A 24,145-nucleotide genomic window follows, 5' to 3' on the forward strand; every position below is an offset into this window, starting at 1 on the left:
GAGTCTTTCACATGATTTGGATTATGCATATGCTCAAAGTCAGCAGTTGCTTGTCTTTCAAGAAGTTCTTATTTATGTTTTTTGTCTTACATTACCCATCTTACTCTATCTATTCTTGCAAATTGTAAGCTTCCTATTCTTGTTTGTTTGTTTATTGCATTCTGTCTGGTGTTTTCAAGATTTCTTGCCTTGTCATCTAGAGCCCAAGACTAGTTTTTGTTGTGCTATTGATAGTCATTATGTATTATCTTATATGCTTCCCTGTAGTCTATGCATAGAGCACTACATATAATTGCTCAGGTCTTCTCAAGACTTCGTCAATCAAATGTCATTGTTTGTAAATTGAGCTCTAATCCATTTGATTTTGCTTTTGTTGGTAGTGTGGATGGTGGTTGATTTTTTGATGGTATTTGGGTGGGAGGTTTTTGTTCTTGGGGATCGGCCTGATGCTTGGCATGAGTATGCAACATCTTTATATGGTGTACTAGGCCAACTCCAGGTTATAATATCTAGGGCTGCTTGCATGAGAGACTTGAGCTCGAAGCCGGTGAAGCAACAACTCCTTCCATTGATCCTCCCCTTTGAAGCAATGCTCCGACCACAAAATTTCCAAGAAGGGCTCTGCTCTGTTGTGTTAGGTCGATAATCCCCATCCCACCCTGAGAATATGGTAAGGTGATGACTTGCCAGGTTACTTTGGCCCTGGCTAAGTGAGTGTCCCGCCCTGACCAGATAAAATTATTGATCAGCCTCTCTAGCTGACTGATACAAGAGCTTGAGAAGATCCAGCAAGACATGACGTACCACATAGTAGACAACATCATGGTTGACCACTACAACTCTGCCTGCCAAAGAGAACCGTTCCGAACTCCAATGCAGCAACCCCTCCTAATGGACAGGAGGAGGGGAGTACTCTGCTGCTCAGGGGACAAGTCCTGGCCAGCCCAAGTCCTGGCCAACGTGACAACCCAGATAACAAAATGGATTCCCTATGGGAATCCACTTGAAACCCTCACCTAGCGACCAATCAAGCGTAGAAGCACTGCCAACCTAGAAATCTATTATCCTCCTCCAGGTGATCAATGCTCTTGATGCACCACAAAACACATCAAGATCTTCCTCACACTTGTGTAGATTGGCCTCCTCACCCTCCAAATACAAGGTTGAGTCATCGGCAAACTCAACGTCAAGTAGCTCATCTCCCCTATTAGGGGAGCTCTAAACCACACAAGCCAACCTGTTGTGAAGTCAAAAATCTTCTCATGGCCTCATCATCATAGAATAGAAAGAGGAAGGGGGCTAGAGGGCAATTGTGTAATGATCGAATGTGTGAGCATGAAGCATTTCCCTCTTCCCCCTACAGAGAACCTGACTATGCGCACACCTGTAGAGAGCAAACACACCTATGATCCAAGCATCTGAGAAACCCATCTTGCGTAGATTGCCCTCCAAGAAGTCCAAGTCAACTCTGCTGTAAGCCTTCCCAAAACCGAGAAGAAGTATCACTAGATAGATTGTCTCCTCGGAGACGTACGAGGGTAGATGCCTCCGAAAAGTGAAGATGTTGTCAAGGATACTACGCTCCTTGACAAAACCTGTCCGAGTCCCATGTAGAATGCACTCCAGTAGACTTTGCTAGAATTTTGTAGGCTGAGTTGAGGATGGTGATGGGTCGCCACTGTCGAATCTCATCCAAGTAGCCTCCCTCCTTGGGAATAAGGTAAATCAAGCCCTTAATCATGATGTTAGGCATCTCTCTAGTGTGTAAGCTGTACTGAAATGCACTGCAAAGATCTGAACCAAGCAAGTCCTAGTATTCCAAAAGAAGCTGGGAGTCAAGTCATCCTTCCTTGGACATCTACCTCGGAGGAGTGCTTTGAGGGCCTCATGGAGCCTCTAGCTAAAGGGGGAGCTCTAGTCTCTGATTTGCATCTCCTCAGCAACAAGGCAAAGTACTTGCACCCAAACTTGCTCTCTACATGCATCCTAACACTCTGACTGGTTAAGTTGACAATAAACCACGATAAAAGTCAATATCAACTACACCCAAATCCTCAAGCTCTAAAGCAACTGACTCGTCGGGTCTCCTCAACTAGCTGACATTGGTGTGTGCATGGAGGGGCCCCACCATCTCAAAGAACTCCCTAGTTACTCTGACACCCACTTGGGTCCACTGAGATGCCTGCCAATGGAAGGCAAACTCATGATGCCACTCCTCAATGCTAGCCAGCTCCCGTTGAGCCTGCTGCACCTGCTCCTCCAACCAAGGACTGTCTGGGTGATGCTCCTAGATCCTCTGCATGGAAACAATGCCCAGTTGTAGATGCTTCTCCTTGTAATGTGCAACAAAAGTGAATGATGGAGTATGGCTCAAGATGAGTGATCAGTGATTGCTCAAGGTTCTTGGTACTTAGAGAAAGGGAGAGCCTTCCTCGACTTAATGAGAGCATGACCTAAAAAAGAGAGTGGAATGTAAACTATGGATGAGAGCACAGGAGAATGCTAGAGAGAGAGAGAGAGAGAGAGAGAGAGAGAGAGAGAGAGAGAGAGAGAGAGAGAGAGAGAGAGATGTTAAGTATGGAGCCCGATTTACCCTTGTAATTTTTTGTGGTAAAAGCGCACATTTGTAAGGCCCCCATTATGAGGAGAAGCCATCATGCGTGAAGGAAAATCACTCACCGGAAACCAAAATTTTCACGGACAAGAATCAAGGGCAACTTTAGAGGCCTCGGGGACGGAGGCCCCCGAGACTTTTTTTTTTCGCCGGAATATTCCTTTTCGCCAGAATATTATGGTCGGACGGCCGCTGGAAAACAACCAGTCGGTTGGTCGGTGGCCGGTAGTCAATGGCCGATGGCCGGTGGTCGGAAGTCAATGGCCGGTGGCCGGTGGTCGAAAGTCAATGGCCGGTGGCCGAATTCAAAAGCGGACTTGTCTTCTCAAGGGCGGCCACACATGGGCGGATTGGAGGGTCCGATTTGGACTTATTCGCACAAGGGCGGCTACACATGGCTGTCTCTCATAAGAGAGGGCAACCCTTTTGGCCTATAAAAGGAGGCCACTTCTACACACATTTCATAGTGTGAAGTTGATGCAACAAGGTGAGTGTGAGGTGGTGAGAGTGAAGCAAGGCGGGAGCTCTATCAAGGGCTTAATCCCTTTGTAAACTACTTCTTCTTTTGAAGTGCTACAGCCATTGAGTGGATGCTTTCCCGTGAACGTAGCCCACATTGGGTGAACCACGTATATCGTGTGTACTCTCTCTCTCTCTCTACTCTATAATCTCTTGTGTGTGAAATCTATCTCTCTCCATTAAGTAATCTACTCAAAAATCTATTTAGCTACGTCTTATTTCCTAACAAGAGAGAGAGAGAGAGAGAGAGAGAGAGAGAGAGAGAGAGAGAGAGAGAGAGAAGAGATGACACCAGATGGGGTTCCAAACCCCCCTTTGAGGGCCTCCCTCTCTATTTCTAGAGAGGTATTTGCTTAAGATTACACAAGGTCTGGTACAATGCTTTTTGATGCTATGATGCTTGATGATGGCTATGTCGTCGACGACGATGATGATGTGGATGTCAAGACTAATGGGCTGAAATATGAAATAATGGTTCTACCATCGTGGATCTACTACTGTGGCAATACTAGGGCTGCTATGCAGTGGTTGATGCTGGTGAGGCCGAAAATTGCAAACCCTAGGTGATCTGATGGCTGGTAACTGAAAACACTGATACTGAAATGGACTGAAATCTGATAGATCTGCTACGATGGGAAAGCTCGACTAGGATCTATAGCTATAATGGTCTGATCTAAGAACGCTGCTATTCAAGGCTGAAAAGGTTGTCACTGATCTGCAAAAACGCTAGGAGCCTTGCTGAGGAACTTTGGAAGGCTGATCTATGGCACGACTTGCTTCTGTGCACTTGATCTCTCTTGGTGTTCTGCCTTTCTCTAGTGCCAAGGCCTTCCCTTTATATCAACAAGGAATTGTGTCAAGTAATTGTCCCTTAGCCTCCACGATTTGCATAAATTGTCACTTATTAATTTTAGGCTATAAGGGGTGGCTCATATGCAATGGCTTACTGGGTGCATAGACTGGAAAATTCTCATGCTAGGTACTAGGTACTGATGCTAGTGATCTTGGGTTGTGCTATCAAAGGGTATGTAGCTACTCTAAGAGATTGGACAGGCACGGCCTGCATACAAATTCACAAGGTTGTGAGAACACTTCCTAGGCTTCCTAAACCCTAGGAACAACATGTACATAGGGTTAGATGTGCAAGTGACATCCCCCCCTTTTCAAGATGAGGTACTGGTAACGAGTTGTATGGCGTCCATAGAGTTTTTCAACAACTCCTGGGATCCTACGAAGCACTCTGCACTGGCCCACTCTACTGTGTGGGTTGAGTGATACTTGAACTTCATGAAAGTGTGCAATGCTTACTTCTTTGGGCCGCGCCGCTTTAGCGAAGAACCACGGGGAGGTGCTCCTTTATCTCTGAGAGAGAGAGTGTTTTCTTTCCAATCCATGCGTGTATTATAACCTTTAAACCACTTAATGCCAAAAATCAAATCACATCCTTTTAGAGGAAAAACCACAAATCTACAACAAAAACCAACATTTTGAACTAACACTGTCACATCAGGACATTCATGCGTGAACGAAGAGAGCATGCCAGGACAAAATCTAGAGATCACAATGGGATATATGGGAAGAGCTTCTAAACATACGCTCTTCACGAGAGAGTCTCTAATCACATCATGCATACTACACGAATGAAACAAGATCACAATGCATGTACTATTCACATCACCATAACACTTCATGAGAGACTCATCTACATGATCATGAGAAACATTGGACACATTAGATTTCTCCCTGAGTGCATTCATAGATGATGTGGATTCTGTGGGTCCTTTAGGGTCTTCCTTAGGACAATCTCGTTTCATGTGACCTTTAGCGTGACACTTAAAACATCTTTTGTCTCATGCATATTCGGCTCGTTGTTCAAGAGTTAACCAACCTCCTTAAATTCCTTGAGCAAATTTTTCATCAGGTGTCAGCTTAGGGGTTTCCTGAGTTCTAACCTTTCCTTTATCATCATTGTCAAAATTTTGTGCTCTATGTGTAGAAGAAGATTGAGAAGAAGAATTACTGTCATGCTTACCAATGGTCTTACTGTGCTTACCATTCAGTTGGTCTTGAGAAGAGCTCGACTTGTTCTCTTTTGGCTTGCCTTTGTTGTGCTTCATTTCTTGTGCTAAGGTGATTTTGATGGCATCATTATAGTCCTTAGGACTAAAAACTTGCAGATCAAACTTGATGTACTCGTTTAACCCAAAGAGGAAAGCCTCCTTTGTGATCCTTATCCGACTTACGCAATTGAACGCCAATTTGCAAAATATGGTTAGAAAAAGACATAACCCTTTGCCACCTACCCTCAAATTTCCTGGAAACCAAGTGGGACTTCACTTTGGAGCCATTTGTGGTGGAAGAACTCATATTTTTTGTGTTTTCCTATCACCTACTCTTCTCCCATTTTGCCTTAGTTATCATCTTTTTCACACACACACTTAGTCTTGGACAATTTTTTCTCATGTCCCACTCCTACGCAGCCCTCTCAAGCTTCCATGGCTGCACCTCTTCCTCTTCCCTTGCTTGTGAGTGAGTGCACTAAAAAACTATACACTATCTATGCCTAAAATCACATAATAACATGAGATCATTGTCCATTACAAGCTCTACATTAATTAGCCACAAAAACACAAATAAAATCCACCATCTCTTCACCTCTTCCTAGCCAAGTCTCACTCTTTCTCACACCCATGCATCTACCTCTCTAGCATGGCCTATTCATCTCTCCTCTCTACCACAAAAGGTGAGATAAATGTCCAATATCTTCTAAAATCCTCAAGGTTGAAGATCAGTCTATGCAATTAAGTGGTGAAAGATCACCATTTCAAGTGCCAAGGTGAAGCATCAAGGAGTTCAAGGTGGTGGTCCAAGAGGCATCTCAATTTGCCTCTCATTTTGGCCCTTAATTGTAATCAACCCTAAATGTTATCAAGTGGGAGAGGCTATATAAAGAGCCCCCCACCTTAGCTCAAGGAACTCAGCCCCTCTCCTTGGTAGTATGCCTTAGTTATTCCCTATGCAACACTAGATTACCGCTTGTGTAGTGTTGCGGTAGGATTGTTCATATGCTAGATTACCGCTTGTGTAGTGTTGCGGTAGGAATGTTCATATGCTAGATTACCACTTGTGCAGTGTTGCAGTAGGATTGTTCATGTGTTTGTGTGGGTATCTTTGTTGGCTTTGTGTGTGATTACAATGGTTTTCCACTCCATCCATCTTAAGGAGTGTCAATTTCTTAAGGTCTTGGACGCTGTTTTGTATGTGGTTGAGAAGAGTGACTACGAATGTTGAATGTTGTGGAGGTATAATCTAGATTAAGTTATTGGTACATCTCTATTATTCATCTCTTTCCTTCCTCTCTCCACCTCCAAGCCACATTTTTCCCTTTCCTCCTCTCTTCTCTTCCACTCTCTCTTTCCATTTCCCTTCTCTTTCTTCACCCCCCCCCCCCCCCCCCCCCAATCTCTCTCTCACACACTCGCTTCTACGTGCACCATTGCAGCCATTGGCAGTATTAGTCAAGAGAGGTTTTGAGTAGGCGCCATTTCAAAATTCTCACAGCATGAGAGTGTTTCCCTCACCCTTACTTCAATCTAATCTAGAAGGATTGTGCACCCTCATCGTGCATAAGGAGATAGCTCGATGAGCCTGCAACACAAGCATTGCATAGAGGCCACTGTGCTTGAAAGTTGTCCCTCATTGGATGGTGTGTACTATTTTCTTGGCTTCGTTGGATGAGTGCGAATATCCTAGATCTTATATGTGTGTGTGTGTGTGTGCGAGTGCTCTCTGAGTCCCTGCAGTGCGTCCTAGCCGCACATCCTCTAAGTGGTGTCCCCCCCCCTAAGTTTTATCTCCCTCAATGATGAGGTCCCTAGGCATCGTTCTGGTGTAGAGGCCACCAAGGTGGATTTCCTTGCCTCACCGTTACGTCCCCAGAGACCCGTCGCTGCCTCTGTGTGACTATGTCTTGAGCATGCTGTGGAAGACATACCCTCTCTTTCAGATGGGTCGATTTCCAAGAAAATCTCAAGGCTTGCATCATACCACCACAGTACCTTGATCGGTTAAGAGAAGATTGGCATGGTTTTAAGCAAAATGGATCTTGTGTTGTGGAGGGGGGTCTAGATATGATAGGGGAATCATTTCTCTCAAAAAACATGGAAAAAAATTATGAAAAAGGCTTGATTCTTCTTCATTTTCTATATGAGCCAAGAGAAAAATGGCCCACACCACATGGTCCCTTGCTTGGACTCCTTCATTATACCTAACATGGGCTTGACACCCTAAAATGCCTCAAAGGCCCATGATGTCACCAAGCATCTTATTTTTACACAAGGCAATTTCAAAAAAGGAAATCGTGGGATGGTGGATCTTGCCACTTTGACCTAGTTAGTTCACTCTTCCCATAAGTGAAAATAACTCCCATTACCTTTACCATGGAGTTCACTGATGCATGGAACTCTTTTCCATGTGAAGCGCACGCATGTAGAAAAACCAAATAATGACTAGGGAGCATCTCCTATCGCATACTCCCGACTAGTTACAATTTTCCACTCTCATTGGCATCCCGTATAGTGCAACATTCTTTTGAGATGCAATAGGGATTTTATTTTCTCTCTTAGCTATGTACAAAACATGGATTTTGGAGGGGTCGTGAAAAGCATGCATCATATAGCCCTCCCCTAAAGCTAGAGGTATTTATGCCTCTAGCTTAGTAGGAACAAGGCTCCTCTCCATGAGTCCTTGTCTATTCTTCAATGCTTTAATCTTGCTCTAGGAAATGAGCCACTCAAAGTGTTGTTGCCATCTTTTTTCCTTGCTAGGCTCACATGCAGATGACACATTGGCTTGCTGTAGAAAACCGATGGGTTGGTTGTAAAAAACATTGAATCCTTCTCCTACAAATCATATGAGTGAGAGAGAAAAGCCCAAATAATTGAACACAACTAGTAGCAACCAAGGTTACCATGCATCTAGACGTTGACAAAGAGGAGGCTGGATAATTCTCATCATGTTATCAATGTGTTGACAATCAAACATACTCCTAAAATATCTCAATAGAATAGGGGCATCACCCATCCGTGAATCTAAATCACCACACAAATGACTCTTAACCTGCTTCTCAACCTTTGGAACACTATCCAGCTCCAATTCTCCAACCACACTTACTTGTTCGTTACTGGCCTTCGGTAAAACATTCCTCATGCAAGGTGCCTTTAGCTTGCTACATTGCTCTTGATCTATGTTGGTGTAGAGGCCTTGTCTTCAAAGCCCTAGCCCTTGCTTGGTATGTATTTATTATTTTGCAAATCCATGCTAAACAACTCCTCTTCCTTCTCTCTTGTATCTTCCATACTATTTGCATGCCTTTTACTCTGGCGGCGAGGCTTGAGCACAGCCTTACATTTTTTCAATATTACCACCCAGTACTATCGATTTGTCACTTTACAGCCTACCTTGCTCAAGATTAGAGATTTACTATCATCTACAACCAAACCATCTTGACTTACCTTGTCCACAAAGGCGGCATCTCTTGATGCTTCAACTTCCTTCTCAGTTGCTACACACTCTTGGACTGTATCTTCCTTTGATTCTCTTTCTTCTAACCATGAAGTGGATGAGGCCTCCTCTTGTTTGTCATCTTTCTTGGAGAGACCTCCCTCACCTGCTACTCCCAAGCTATTGAAAGCCACAATTGCTTTAGTGCTTGATGCTACTTCTGCTTCAGGTTCTACCTTCTTAGCTAGAATATATTGAGTTGTGGTGTATGGTAGGCCAAATATCTGTCCTTGTGACCAAAAAAATTGAGAGGACTGCAAGTCTCATTTTCTTGATTGCACTTAGTACTAGGGTATTACTCATCAGGTGTCAGCCTTCCTTGAGCTTGAGCTATCGGAAGGATCCTTCCTTGTTCTTCCAAGTGGGTTGTCAAGCTTGCAAGTTGATCCACAATATTCCTCAAGGTATGATGATTTTTAGATGTTCTGTTGCACCTGTGATTTAGATGCAAACTCTCCAAGGTACTAACAACACAACCTTGCTCAACTTTTTTGCTTGATGGTGTGACCAAAAGTTGTCTCTTTTCCTCCATCCTTTGAGCTACTCTCAGTGCCTCTTCGAATGTGCTAGGAAACTTACCACCTACTTTAGTTTGGAAGGTAGGGTGCAAACCATCGAGGTGTTACCATATACACGTGGTAGTGATGTGTGTGAACACACTAGGATCGTTGGAGCATTTTTTCCCTCTTTAGAAGGTTTTTCCCCCCGTGCACTATATATATGCCCATCGCTCTATGGCTATCTATCTTTCCATTGCACATTAAGTAACACACCTCTATTGTGTGCCTTGAGCTTCCTTTATCTTCTCCAAGCTGTGTGCATTTCCCTGTAACCCTAATTCCAACAATTGGTATCAGAGCAGGTCACGTCCTCCCGGGCTTAGTCACTAGCGTTGCCAGAACACCCCTGCTCATTTTCTCAGATTTCAAAGAGCTTTGGTGAGCTTAGTAGGTCGACAAAATTTTTGGGAAAGCTCGTAGAGAAGGTTTGCTCAAAATTTCATTTCATCCTCGGTTTCCACTACAACCAAGCGTGCATAGGTAATTTTGTCATTTTGTGCAAAAATCTTGTAAGTGCCAATTACTACATAACAGGTCGCATATAGTCTACTGCGGGTTGTGCTATATAGCACGTTGGTGCAGCCAAAGTTGGTCCGAGCTAGGCGATGGTCTATGCCAAGCAAAGGCAGCAGGCAAGTGCAGTGCAGAAGGCTAGGGTAGGTGCCAAGGCCCTAGGCAGCCAAAGGATAGCGGGAATGTATGCTTAAAGCGGCTTTTTAGGCCATAAGTGCTGCGAAATGGTCCAGATGGGATAGCAGATGAAGATGCCTGAAATGCCAAGTTGAGGCTCTGGAATGTAGTGTTCAGTGTGCTCTAGAAGCTAGTCCGAACCACTCGTCAAAACGGAGCCCGGATGTGAAAGATATGCCAGTTTGCAGGCGAAGGTGGTTGCAGATTCTTGACGGGATGGACACATGTGGCTAGGCCAGAGAAGTGGATGTGAAGTGATAGGGCTGAAGTGCGCAATTTATGGAGCCTGTCGGTATTTTTTGATTGATGATCGGAATCACGGTGTGCAAGTTATGGCCGTTAGAAGATTTTCCGAGGGCCGGGTCGAAGCCCACCTGACCTGATTGAAGGATGTGTCATCTGGTAGTTTTGCGGCCTCGCCAAGGTTCTCGGTGATGGTGTGCACTATGTGGAGTTAGTCCAATCGACCGCATGTGGTTCCGAGCCTCGAGCACCGAGTTACGGTATGGCCAAGCCTGAGGAGTTGAGAGTGAAGCATTTGCAGATGATTTTTAAAAGTATTTTATGGCCTCGAATAGCGGGCTCAAAGAAGTCAAAAGTCGAGGGAAATTGCATAGAGCGGAGCTAGGGATAGGGGCTTGGGACATGGCTTTACAGCTCTGGAATGGGGTGTATGAGCAGAGAATGGGAGTGGGGCCAAGTTGGCACCCCAAGAGGGGGTCTCTCTCTCATAAAGAGGTTTTTTAAGAAAAACCTTGGAAGGCTAAGGAAGTGGAGCGCGCCACGTGGCCTGGTAGGTTAACCCACATGCGGTGTCAAGGCAGGAGAATTTGGACTATATCACCTGGGCCGTAAGCCCTCAAATGAGCACACAAGGGAAGAGAGAGGGGAGCTCTCCCTCCCATTGGCTATGGCGGGCCCTTGCGGGCACAGCAGTGGTGGCGGCGGTTCTGCGTGTTGCATGATGCGGCCAATGGGTGCACCCGTGGTGATTTTGGCCAATGGCGAGGCGGCGTGGTGGCGCACGCCTGCATGAGTTTGGTGGCGCTGGTGATGACATGGCAGGCTCGACTAAGGGCAGTTCCCGTGGGCCGTGGGCCCTATTTTTTGAAGGAAAGAGGGAGGAGGCATTAGCGACTTTGCTAATGCCCCCCCTCCCCGGTGTATAGCTAAGGGAGCAGTCCCGTCAAGGTGAAAAGAGGGCCAGAGCAGACGGTGGTCTAGAGTCTAGGGGAGGGGTTCCCGTGGACAGAGAGCATAGAGAGAAGGAGGTAGAGCCCGAGGGCGGCCAGGTGGGCAAAGAAAAGAGCAAGGGCCAGCAGGAGGCAAGCTAAAGCAAAGGCAAAGTGGAGGTTGGACCAAATGAGGAGAGAGAAAATAGAGGGAGAGAAGGCACGTGTGAGGGTGAGCCAAGGAGGCAGTACAAAGTTGAGTTAGTCCCAAAGGGGTTAAAAAATGAAGAAGATATAAAATAAAAATAAAAATGCGTAGGGGGCAATAGCGACATCGCTAATGCCCCCCCAAGTGCAAAGAGAGAAGAAGAAAGCAGATGGAGCATGGCGGTGCGCCCCTTCCCAAAAGATACCAAAAATGGGTGCCAGATGGACCAATTAAAGTGTAAATCCCCAAATTGAAGACGCCCCCCTATAAAAGGCAAAAATGGATCAAATTAATGGCTTTTTTCCTGGCCTTTTGGGTGCCAATTTGAAGCCTACAAAGTGGAGTTCTCTAGAAAACTAGCCCCTTTATAACCTTTGCTTGAAAATAGCCATGGTGATTGCAGTGCAAGCCTGTGTATATGTTTTTTGAAGTGCAAACAAGCCACAGTTGCCTCCCTTGCTGTTGTTTCCCCTTACCCCCTTCTCTTTCTGCTGCTTTCATGGTTCTCCTCGGTGACGACTGTGTGGAAGCGTGTTCCCCCCCCGGACAGACGGTGTTTGAGTGAGAGAGTGAGATTGAGTGATTGTGTGTGTGTGTGAGGGTGGAGATATGGAGTGGTAGTAGGTGTACCTTGTGTGGTGGTTGGTGGAGTGTGTGAGCAATAGAAACTGAGCACACGGTGGTCTGCTAGTGTAAAGTGTTTCTTTGAAGGTGTTTTCTGAGAGGATAGGGGTGCTGTGAATACCGTGAGCTATAGAGAGGCTCTTGTGTTTGTGCTAGGCGTGTTTCCCCATTCCCCCTCTCCATCTTCTGGTGCCCCCACTGAGGAGTATGCTGATGCTTCTAGTTGAAGTCGAAGCGGCGATTTTGGTGATGCCAAAGGTGCGGCCTTTGAAGAGCAGGTTCTGCTAGTGATGGCTTGGGCAGGATTTCCCATTTTCACTGGGGTTGAAGATGCGAAAACTTGGATCCAAGACTATGGGTTGTTCGTGTTGGAAAGCGGTCTATCGAGAGAAGATGGTGCGGTACATGTGTTCCCGCTCCTGGTTCGTGGTAAAGCGAGGCTATGGTTTGATGGCCTAGGTGAAGAAGAAAAGGCAGATTGTGAAGCTATGGAGGCAGCTTTTTGAAGCAAATTTGTTGTGGATGTGCAGCTAGATGAAGTAAAGCGGAAGCTAGACAGTTTGAAGCAAAGCTTGGAGGGAGATTTTCAAGCATTTGAGTGGGAGTTCAAAGCCCTTTGGGGGAAGTTAATCAAGGTAACTGCTGCAGAGAATGCCAATTTTGTGAAATTGTGTAAATTCATGGATTGCCTGCATGAGGAGGTACGAGATAAGGTGGAGATAGATGGACCAAGGTCATATGAAGAGGCGGTAGCTCTAGCGAGAGGGCGAACTAAGAATATTTTGAAGAAGCATGAGGCTAGGTAGGGTTTGCAAAATGCAGTGATGCCAAAGCAATGTAAGGAGGTGGTAGCCGAGCTGCAGGTGGTGCAAAGAGAAGAGCAGGTGCAAGAAGAACCAAGGGTTCTTTGGCTACAGAGAGACAAGATGGTTCCTATGCCAAAGATGCCGGCTAGAGCAGTTCCAATGGTGGAGGATCTGCATGTTGTTCTAGAGTGGACAAAGAGTGTGATGCCGAGTTCGAGTGTGGCTGTTAAAGCTCTATTGAAGTGCGGTAAAGAGCAAGGAGTGCAATTTGCAGACGAGATTGAAGCGGTGGAAGCTAGAGAAGATTCACGAGCTTGAAATCAAAGAGGAGACTGGATCAGGTGATGATAGTTCTATAGACGCAGATACAAGTTGGGAGACGGAGTCATCTAGATCCAGGTATGATGAGTTCGACCTCTTGCATGTGAGTGGAGAGGCAGTGAATATGTGCGAGGAGCAGCATGAAGTGCAAGCCAAGGTGCATAATGAAGACCAAGTGGAGCAGACTTGCCCTACAGGTGGTGAAGAGCGCTGATGTGCAGTACCATGCTAATGGCCATGTTGATGAAGATAGCAGTAGAGTATGCCATGGTGGTGCAACAGGTGCAAAGTTTATCCAAAAGGGATAGAGCAGTTGTACCTATGGAAGAGGATGAGGAGGATGTGATCGAGAACGAGTTTCTCTCTTCCTTGGTAGAGCTTGAGGATGCAGTAGTAGAAGAGCAGGTAATTGATGCAGACAAGCAAGCGATGCTTCTTGACCTTGAAGTGCCAGTTGACGAGGAGGAGCTCGACGATGCTGGAATTGAGTTCATGGCAGGTGAGAAGGGTGCAACAGAGTCAAAGTTGGAGGTGCTTCCTATGAAGTTGGTGCCCTCTATGACACATGATGTGGATTCCAAGGTGGTGTCCAAGCTTTCTAAGGAGATTTGTGAGTGGCGGTTGAAGGGGATGCTAAGGAAAGTAGCTGTGCAGTGTGCTGTTGAGCAGGTGCAGGATTTGCTAGATGAGGATCTAGCTTTACATGGATGGGAGGGCGGGTCAGATATGTTAGGTCTACTTGGTGCGAGTGATGGGTCAGGTAAGTCACAAATGTTGATTAGACAGGATGGTTAGCACAAAAGTGCTCTATTTAGCGTTTTTGGAGGAGTTTTGTTGCGAGTGGGCAGTTTGCCAAGAAGTGCTTGGAGTGGTGGAAGAATGTTGATGGCAGTTTGGATATGCAGTTGGATATGTGCCTTGGTGTGGCACTATGCAAGGGTGTTGCAAGTGGATGGAAGAGACCAATGCAAGGTGTTTGACCCTGGTGGGTGATTACAGGTAAAGCACGGGGTTGGCAACCTGCATGAGCAAAGGTGGCGGGTAGCAGATGTCAGTTTTGCCAACATGTTAGGTGTTTTTTGCAACGTACAGAGAGTCTGTTTTTGGTGTGCAGATTTTTAGTGCAATAAGGCCATGTGTGGTTGAACATAAATGTTCAACGAGGGGGTGGGCAATGATGGTGCAGCCAAAGTTGGTCCGAGCTAGTGACACGAGCAAAGCGCGACACGAACCCCAACGGCCTCTAAAACGCCGGGAGCCGATGCACGCCGCAAGCCGGTCACAGTGAAGCTAACAGGGGGGGCACCACCTAGCTTTGAGCGGCTAGGACATAGACAATGGTGATTTGAAATATCACGGACTCTACACACACACACACACATAGAGAGAGAGAGAGAGAGAGAGAGAGAGAGAGAGAGAGAGAGAGAGAGAGAGAGAGAGAGAGAGAGAGAGAGAATAGACAGGTGATGAAAACCCTTGGGGGTGTGAGGGAGAATTATTCTCTTGCCATATGTACAACAACCTTATTTCCAGCGAGGTGGCACATCATGGTGATAGAGAGATAGAGGGAGAGATAGTGACCCTACTTTGTACGTTCTCTAGAGATGACTCATTGACATGAAAACTTGCTAACATGAGTGTGTGTGCATCGACCGTTGGAGTCTAGGTGTGGACATAGCTTCCTTTACATAGTAAAATTCCCAAAGCAAATCACTACGCTAAGTCCCCTCTCTTGTGATGCAAATGTTGCCAATCCTCCCACCAAAATACTACCAAGTGCTGACCTTTGATAAACTTGCCTCCCCCCCCCGATAGTGACCTCTCAGTGCCTTTTTATAGGTGCTGACTGCTTTAGATTAGGGTAATCTGGCTTGATTAGGGTAATCTAATGAGGGGAGACAAAGCAAGACAGTGGGCCCTGGGTGGTTGACCCTTGCTTTGTCTTGGGAAATATTATAAGGAAAACCTCTAGGTGGGCCTTTGTGACCATCACCTAGAGAGATGAGAATATACAAATTTGGGATTTTTACAAGGCTTGGTTTGAAACTGGAAAAAATGATGACAACCTACGATTTTTACTGAAGAAGCATCGTGGACGCGATGCTAGTGAATGGAAGCCTTGCTGGTGCGTCGGTGTAGCGCGTTCATCACTTCGGGATCGGCCGGGGCATGCCTTCAGCGCCTTTGCTCGTTTTGGTGTCGGTGTAGCGCGATTTGGTCGTCTTCCTTCTTTGGTAGATGCCGATGTCGTTTGGTTCTTCTTCTTCTTTTTTTTAAAATGTTGTGAGTGTGCGTATATACGTGCGTGTATATGTGTGAGTGCGTGAGTGTGAGTGTGTGTGTATGTATGTAAGTGCGTGGGAACGAGGGAGTTTATATATAAATATATATAAACATATTTTCTCTTTTTCTTTTTGCTTACTGCAGAAGTGGCAAGAGCGGGAGAGTGGGAATGAGAGAGAGAGAGAGGGTGTGCTATATGCGTTTGTGTATATGTGTGTGTGTATGTGTGTGTGATAGAGAGAGAGAGAGAGAGCATGGCTCGGGTCTGGCGCCTGCACAGGCCGGAGAGAGAGAGAGAGAGAGAGAGAGAGAGAGAGAGAGAGAGAGAGAGAGAGAGAGAGAGAGAGAGAGAGAGAGAGAGAGAGAGAGTGAGAGAATGGCGGGCTGCCTATGGGATGAGGGCAACATAGTGCGAGCGAGAGAGAGGGCGAGGTGAGTGGCGAGGGAGGGAGAGGGAGATAGGGTGTGTGTGTGTGGCGTGTTTTCAATGCGCCCACATGGGCTGGGTCCGGGAGCGAGAGAGAGAGAGAGCATGGAGGTGTGGCCTGTATCTGACAGAGGGCGCAAAAAGGGGGGGAGGGGGTATAGTCAACGGAAAGGGGGGGGGGGGTTGGTGTTATATATAGAGAGAGAGAGGGTGTCCTTATGGTGGGTTCCCACCGTGGGGGGGGAAGAGAGTGAGAGAGAGTGTGTGAGTGGAGGGGAATAGGGGGGGTGAAAAAATAAGGAAAGGGTGGATGTGTAGGGAAGTGAATTGAGAGAGAGAGAGAGAGAGAGAGAGAGAGAGAGAGAGAGAGAGAGAGAGAGAGAGAGAGAGAGAGAGAGAGAGAGAGAGAGAGAGAGAGGATTCTCTCCTATTGCTTGTGGGGCCACTCTCTCAAAGGGAGAGAGTGAGAGCTAATGGGAGGGGAAAGATAGGGGGGGGTGTTAGGCTGGTGGTCCGCCTGGGTTGGGAAGAAAAAAGGGGGGGGTATGAGGCCAAAGGGGTGTGGACGAGGGGAGGTTGGGGTATAATATGGCGGCCCGCTAGGGCGGGGATATGGACGAGAAAAGAGAGAGAGAAGAGAATATTTGAAAGAGAGAGAGAGGGAATATACAAAATGCATGGCGGCCCGCCATGTGGTATCCCGTCCTATGCGCCCACTAGGCCAGGGGCAGTGGCAGAGTAAGTGAGAGAGAGAGAGAGTTGGTGGAGCCGAGCAGTAGGAGAGAGAGGCTCTGTCTTCTGGCGATAATGGAGAGGTGTGGCCAAATTGGTGGTGCCCCGCTAGTGGTTAAGCCTAGAGGGCGGTGAATGGTAAAGAACTTTCCCTTTTTTGTTTTTTTTTTTCCTTTGGTAATATGATCTCCCCTTGTTGGGGTATGGTTCTTGCAGTCGCGGTTTCGAAAACTGGCCATCATTAGCCCTCCTGTTTGGCTAGAGGCATTCATGCTTCTAGCCCTACCTGTGATTCTTTAGTTGTGGAGTTGGAGGGTTCTCCCTCTTCTAGAATATCTAGCATGAACTCTGGATCAAACCTAAGGAAATACCTTTTGAGCCTCATCCATTGACTCTGGTCTTGTGATTTCTCCCATTTGCTTCGATTAGCTTATAGCCGCCGTTGTCATAGTGCCTTTTGACAATGAATGGTCCCTCCCATCGGGGTTGAAATTTCTTGTCCTTCTTGGTGTCAAATCTATTGTCGTATCTCAACACTAACATGCCCTTTTCCTTAAGCCCTTGATTGAAGGTGAGCCGGCGTCGCTCTGCCTGTGCTGCATAGTGATTGATTCCATCTTCCCTATCTAGTTGGAGCCTTTCCAGATCTAGGATGTGGTTGCGGAGATTTACAATTGGGCGCTATAATTGGCTATTCATGACTCGTAAGTTGGCTATCTATACCTCAATGGGTAGAATTGCCTCCTTTCCATAAACTAGATGGAAAGGGGTGAAACCTAATGATGTTCGGAACGTCGTTCGGTAGGCCCATAGAGCGGCCATGAGATGTTTATCCCAGTCTCCTGTGTGGTTGTTCACTCGCTTTGTGATGATTTTGCAGATCATTCCGTTAACTTTTTCTACTAGGCCATTACACTGTGGATAGTATGGTGTGGAATGTCGGCGTGTGATGCCTAACTTTTTCATCAGTTCTCCCACCAGATCGCCTTTGAAACCTGGTCCCCTATCCGATATTATCTCAAGAGGAGTGCGAAAACGGCAACAGATGTGCTCAAATATGAACTTTGCTACCTCTTGGGCTGTGATGCGGGTGGTGGCTGTTGCTTCTACCCATCGGGTCATGTAGTCTACACCAACTAGAATGTATAGTTTTCCTGATTGGGCCCTTGGTAGAGGACCGATTGCATCTATCCCCTACTTCTCAAATGGACCATATGAGATGATAGGAGTCTGTGGCTCATAGGTTAGTTTGCGATCACTAGCCACTTGACAGGCCTTGCATGTTTTACACCAATGATGTACATCCCTATTTAGACTAGGCCAAGAGTATCCTGCCTGTAGAATCTTCCTACTGGTGATATCTAAAGCAAAATGACCACCACGGACGCCATCATGGAAACTTGAAATTACCTCTGTGATCTCACTGGAGGTTGGCACTCGCCTGAGAATCTGATCCTTGCCCTTACAATACAAGTGGTCGTTTACAAGGCGGTATCCTGTAGCCTTCCTTACTAGCCACTATTTCTGGCCTTTAGTGTACCCTTTCGGACATTCTCCTGTATCTAGAAAGCTAATGATAGCAAGCATAGCATCACTACCTTGAAAGAGGGATAGTTTCAGTTTGATTGCTCCTACGGGAACGTCTTGTATTCTTTCCTTGGCTAGAGCATCTGCCTCCTGATGTTTAGTCCTGGGGACATGAAATAATTGCACTACTTCAAACTTCCATAAAAGATCCGTAACTTGGCATAGTTGACCAAGTAAAACCTGATTTTTACAAACCCAAGTGCCGTTTATCTGCTTTATTAAAAGCAGAGCATTGCCAAACACATTTAGGCGCTGAATTCCTTGTGAAATACATTGTTCTAACCCAAGAATTAAAGCTGTATACTCTGCCTCGTTGTTGGAGTGGGAGTGTAATAGCTGGCCGATGGAGAATACTCTTTCCTGTTGCTCATTGAAAATGACTATGCCAGCTGCAGACTGGTCCATTGTTCTCTTGTATGCTCCGTCAAAGAAAAGAGAGTGAGCTCTTTCTAGCTTAGGATTTTCTACCATTGGTGTCTCTTCTTTTGCTTTCGTGTTGACCTTCAGCTTCTTCTCATAGTGGTGCTGAGTAAGAATACCCGCTAAACTAGCCCTGGTGGAGTTTTCTACTTGCATGGTGTAGTCAAACTCTTGTAACCTAACTAGCCATTTAGAGATCCTAGATGAGACATCCATGTGTCGCATTACAAACGGAAAAACCTCCTCCATTGTCAGAATTACAAAGGGTCTAGGCAGTAGATAGGAGCGGAACTTTGTGGTAGCAAACATTAATGCGAGCACCATGTGTTCTACTTCGGTGAATCCCTTTTTTGATGGGGTCATGACACGACTAGAGAAGTAAATAGGACGCATGAAAGAAGTTTGGGGGTCCTTTTGCATTAGTACGGCTCCGAGTGTATCACTTCCTACACTGGGGTTCACATAAAATGGCTTGTCCCACTTGGGGGGTGAAATGGTGGGGAGCGTAGCTAGGTTTTGCTTCACCTCGATAAATTGCTGCTCATTTTCTTCACTCCATGAGAAGACATCCCTCTAGGTGACTTGTTGTAGAGGGAGGACCACTTGAGATAGCAAGTGAATGAACCTGCTTAAGTATCTTACCTTCTGAAAGAAAGAAACCAACTGCTTAGCTATGGTGGGTGATGACAAAGATACCAGAGCTTGAATCTTGCTACGGTCAGCCTCAATCCCTTTTGTTGAAATTACATGGCCAAGGAGAGTGACTTTGCTTTCACCAATGTGACACTTATCCACATTGAGCTGGCCACCCAAGGTTTGTAGCCTGGTTAGGCCATCATAGACTTTGCTCAAATGGAGGGAGCGTGAACTATAGATGCAAAAATCATCTATGAAGACTCGTATTGACATTTCTTGTTTTTAAGGCGGGCTACTTCTACTCCCAACTCATATGTTGCAGGAAAACTTCCCTTCACCTTCTCCTTAAGCGGCGACCACATGTCAGCAATGAAACGGTTCTTCTTTAGGAAATTAGACGCTCCTTCACCTTCCTCCAGTGAGGCAACCCATCTCTCCCACAAATCCACAAATTTGGACTCATAGGTGACATACTCTAACAGACCTCCCTGCTTTAATTCCGTCAGTAGCTGCCATGGCTTCTCCGAGGTTATGCCTTCACCAAACCTCTTCACAAAGGTAGCACGTAACACATCCCATGCATTTTTGGTAGCTTGGGGCAAAGCATTGTACCAAGACTTGGCCTCTACTTTCATCAGTAGAGGAAAAATTTGAAGCCGTGAGGCGTTGTCATCCTTGTTGAAAACCACACAAGTGATGTCAAAATCATCGAGAAAGTCGGTGGTGAGATCTTATCCCTTCTTTCCACTGAACGTGGGGAAAGAAACACTCGCCATGTTAGTGACTCAGAAAATTACAAACCTTTTTTTAAAAATAAATATTAATGACAGTAGGGGCTCATAGCGACTTTTTTACAGAGTTGGGTGGATAGATTAAAACAAGATAAAGATGGAAACATTGAAGGAGTGGTGGTAGTCCAATATGGAGAGAATGATAGGGTTTGGGGAATTAAGGATTTCTCCTAGCACCTATATCTACATAAATATTCACATGCATATGTTGTAGGAATCTAAACGAGAATGCTGTCGACCCGCTTTTCATTATGCACAGCGGGTAGAGCACTTACTTATACTCTTACCATGCCGGTGATGATGAGTCGGCACATCCACAGGAGGTCGTCGCCTTTCATAGGCTCTACTTTTCCTTCATTGCTTAGCACGTACAGGGTGATGGCGACGCGTCTGAATACTCCCAGCCTTTTGGCTAGCAGCAACTGCAGATAATTACCGTAGTAGACGCATTGCATGAATTCCACTCCATTCAACTGCAATTCGTCTCCAGGCCACTGGGTTTCACCCGTGGTGGAGAGCTTCTTCAGGATGAGCTATACGGGGAGAGGAGGAAGACCCTCTGCCCGTCTTCCAAACTAGCGAGAGTAGTAGCCGAACCACTCTTCCTTAGGGCATGGGAACCTTCTTACCACTTCTACTTTGGGATTGTCGAAATGGACTGGCAGTACTCGCATGCGTCCTACGAGAATCGGTAGGTGACCTTCCGCCGCTTAAACTCGGATGACCTTCTCTTTGGAAAACTGGGTACGACTCAACTTTCCGAACTTGAAGCACTCGCTAGGCCAAGATGTTTCTTCCTTTGGGGTCATGTGTTTCTAGACTAGCTTAGCCTTTCCTTCCTTTGGCTTGCGCAGCCCCTTTAGGCCATTTTGGAGTAGAGGTTATACCTTTGATTGCAGTTTCCTTAGGAAAGAGGGACCTTACCGTTTTCTTTCCTCCTTTGATATGGATGACTTCCTCATGGTGAATGTCGATGTACATGTTTCAACCCCTTCGCTGCCTTCATTGCTGGCACTCATTGACATTGTGTTTTGGTTGATAGCAGTGATAGCACTTCATAGGCCTCCCACCCGATGCTCTCAATTTTTGGTTAGAACGAGCAACACGAGATGGGGAGCTTACCTCTTGAATACTAACGACACTACAGCCTGGTAGTAGTACTTTAATGAAGGCGGCTAGTGCCTCCTTAGTCTCCTCCTCTTCCGTCCTCCAGTTAGAAAACTCCTTGAGCCATTCGTCCATGATTGATGAGGTGCATTGCTTTCAATATTGTAAACTAAAGGTTTTCGAGAAGCCCTCCTAAGTGGGGGCACCAAATGACGGGAGCAAAGCGCGACACAAACCCCGTCGACCTCTAAAACGCTGGAAGCCGATGCACGCTGCAAGCCGGTCAAAGTGAAGTGAACAGAGGGGGCACCACCTAGCTTTGAGCGGCTAGGACGTAGACAACGGTGATTTAAAATATCACGGACTCTACACACACACACACACACACACACACACACACACACACACACACACACACACACACACACACACACACACACACACACACACACACAGAGAGAGAGAGAGAGAGAGGAGAGAGAGAGAGAGGAGAGAGAGAGAGAGAGAGAGAGAGAGAGAGAATAGACAGGTGATGAAAACCCTCGGGGGTGTGAGGGAGAATTATTCTCTTGGCATATGTACAACAACCTTATTTTCGGCGAGGTGGCACATCATGGTGATAGAGAGTTAGAGGTAGAGATAGTGACCCTACTTGGTTCGTTCTCTACAAATGACTCATTGACATGAAAACTTGCTAACATGAGTGTGTGTGCATCGACCGTTGGAGTCGAGATGTGGACATAGCTTCCTTTGCATAGTACAATTCCCAAAGCAAATCACTACGCTAAGTCCCCTCTCTTGTGATGCAAATGTTGCCAATCCTCCCACCAAAATACTACCAAGTGCTGACCTCTGATGAACTCCCCCCCAATAGTGACCTCTCAGTGCCTTTTTATAGGTGCTGGCTGCTTTAGATTAGGGTAATTTGGCTTGATGAGGGTAATCTAATTAGGGGAGACAAAGAAAGGCGGTGGGCCCTGGGTGGTTGACCCTTGCTTTGTCTTGGGAAATATTATAAGGAAAACCTCTAGGTGGGCCTTTGTGACCATCACCTAGAGAGATGAGAATTTACAAATTTGGGGTTTTTACAAGGCTTGGTTTGAAACTGGAAAAAATGATGACAACCTACAGTTTTTACTGAAGGGGCGTCGTGGACAAGATGCCGATGAATGGCAACCTTGCTGGTGCGTCGGTGTAGTGCATTCATCACTTTGGGGTCGGCCGGGGCATGCCTTCGACGCCTTTGCCCGTTTTGGTGTCGGTGTAGTGTGATTTGGTCGTCTTCCTTCTTTGGTCGATGCCGATGTCGTTTCGTTCTTCTTCTTCTTTTAAAAAAAAAATTCTATGAGTGTGCGTATATATGTGTGAGCGCGTGAGTGTGAGTGTGTGTGTGTAAGGGTGTGGGAGTGAGGGAGTTTATATATAAATATATTTTCTCTTTTTTTTTTCGCTTACTAGAGAAGTGCCGAGAGCGGGAGAGTGGGAATGAGAGAGAGAGAGAGGGTGTGCTATATGCGTGCGTGTATATGTGTGTGTGTGATAGAGAGAGAGAGCATGGCTCGGTTGTGGCGCCTGCACAGGCCGGAGAGAGAGAGAGAGAGAGAGAGAGAGAGAGAGAGAGAGAGAGAGAGAGAGAGAGAGAGAGAGAGAGGGGAGAGAGAGAGAGAGAGAGAGAGTGAGAGAATGGCAGGCTGCCTGCAGGCTGAGGGCGACACAGTGCAAGCGAGAGAGAGGGCGAGGTGAGTGGCGAGGGAGGGAGAGGGAGATAGGGTGTGTGTGTGGCTGTTTTTCAATGCGCCCGCACGGGCTGGGTTCGAGAGCGAGAGAGAGAGCATGGCGGTGTTGTAGAGAGAGAGAGAGGGAGAGGGTGTCCTTATGGCGGGTTCCCACCGTGGAGGGGAAGAGAGTGTGTGAGTGGAGGGGAATGGGGGGGGGGGGGGGGGGGGGGTTAGGCTGGTGGTCTGCTAGGGCTGGGAAGAAAAGAGGGGGGGGTATGAAGCCGAAGGGGTGTGGACGAGGGGAGGTGGGGGTATAATATGGTGGCCCGCTAGGGCTGGGATGTGGACGAGCAAAGAGAGAGAGAGAGAGAGAGAGAGAGAGAGAGAGAGAGAGAGAGAGAGAGAGAGAGAGAGAGAGAGAGAGAAGAGAGAGAGAGAGAGAGAGAGAGAGAGAAGAGAATATTTGAAAGAGAGAGAGGAAATATAAAAAATGTGTGGCGGCCTGCTAGAGGGTGTGACAGTGGTATCCCGTCCTATGCGCCCATTGGGCCAAGTGATGCAGCGACATAGTAAGTGAGAGAGAGAGAATTGGTGGAGCCGAGCAGTAGGAGACAGAGGCTTTGTCTTCTGATGATAATGCAGAGGTGTGGCCAAATTGGTGGCACCCCACTAGTGGTTAAGCCTAGAGGGTGGTGAATGGTAAAGAACTTTCCCTTTTTTGTTTTTTTTTCCCTTTGGTAATATGCTCTCCCCTTCTTGGGGTATGGTTCTCGTGGTCCCGGTTTCAAAAACTGGCTGTCACTAGAAGATGGCCTATGCCAAGCAAAGGCAGTAGGCAAGTGCAGTGCAAAAGGCTAGGGCAGGTGCCAAGGCCCTAGGCAGCCAAAGGGTAGCGGGAATGTATGCTTAAAGCGGCTTTTTAGGCCAAAAGTGTTGCGGAATGGTCCAGATGGGATAGAAGATGAAGGTGCATGAAATGCCAAGTTAAGACTCTGGAATGTAGTGTTCGGTGTGCTCTAGAAGCTGGTCCGGACGGCTCGTCAAACGGAGCCTGGATGTGAAAGATATGCCAGTTTGAAGGCGAAGGTGGTTGCAGATTCTTGACGGGATGGACACGTGTGGCTAGGCCAGAGAAGTGGATGTGAAGTGATAGGGCTAAAGTGCTCAATTTATGGAACCTGTCGGTATTTTCTGATTGACAATCGGACTCATGGTGTGCAAGTTATGGCCGTTATAAGATTTTTTGGGGGACCGGGTCGGAGCCCACTTGACCGCATTGAAGGATGTGCCATCTGGCAGTTTTGCAGCCTCGCCAAGGTTCTCAGTGATGGTGTGCACTATGTGGAGTTAGTCAAAATCAATCGCATG

The sequence above is a fragment of the Adiantum capillus-veneris genome, chromosome 6, assembly GCF_014529385.1.
Source record: "Adiantum capillus-veneris isolate H3 chromosome 6, ASM1452938v2, whole genome shotgun sequence".
NCBI classification, from domain to species: domain Eukaryota; kingdom Viridiplantae; phylum Streptophyta; class Polypodiopsida; order Polypodiales; family Pteridaceae; genus Adiantum; species Adiantum capillus-veneris.